The 548-nt window shown below is 33.8% G+C and overlaps 1 long non-coding RNA gene across 1 annotated transcript; it reads left to right on the forward strand.

Annotated features, from left to right (window-relative positions):
• LOC114010123 (uncharacterized) lies at positions 1 to 327 on the forward strand. The gene is made up of 2 exons (XR_003551497.1): positions 1 to 31; positions 165 to 327. It is a non-coding gene; the product is annotated as an uncharacterized LOC114010123 (long non-coding RNA).
• Positions 328 to 548: the final 221 nt, after the last annotated feature.

A 548-nucleotide genomic window follows, 5' to 3' on the forward strand; every position in this document is an offset into this window, starting at 1 on the left:
ACAAGGAATACAAATCTTACAAAGATGACAGGTAATTGTTGAAACTTGTCTGAGTTAGGTTTAGCTTCTAATTAGCCTTTAATAATTGTCAGCTTAATTGCTTTCAATTTTGACTGTGTGATCTAGTGTTTAAATTTAAACAATTAAAATTATTTGTTTTACAGCAAAAATGTATTTGTCTTTTACACGGCTTATGGTGGATGAGGACAAAAACTTTGGAATAGCAAGCTAACACTGAAAAAAAAAATGACAAATTAATGTGTCCTATTATCCAGGCTACATCAGGAGGTTGGACTTCAATGCAGTGCATTTCTAGAAACAGTTTGTGTAAGAACTTTGGTTCGTTATGCTTGATTCCGCACTTTTTCAACTCATAACACCCAGAGTACAAGAATTTTAAGCTGATATCTAGTGGTTTAACATGGGAAAAATGGGGGGGAGGAAAAACTAGAGATAGTAATGTGTATTAGTCTTTCAAAGTAATGTTTCCATGGATACTGTTAGCAGTGGTAAGATAAATCACAGGTATGACTTTTCGGGTGTTGCAT

The sequence above is a fragment of the Tupaia chinensis genome, unplaced genomic scaffold (assembly GCF_000334495.1).
Source record: "Tupaia chinensis unplaced genomic scaffold, TupChi_1.0 Scaffold134194_1, whole genome shotgun sequence".
NCBI lineage: Eukaryota > Metazoa > Chordata > Mammalia > Scandentia > Tupaiidae > Tupaia > Tupaia belangeri.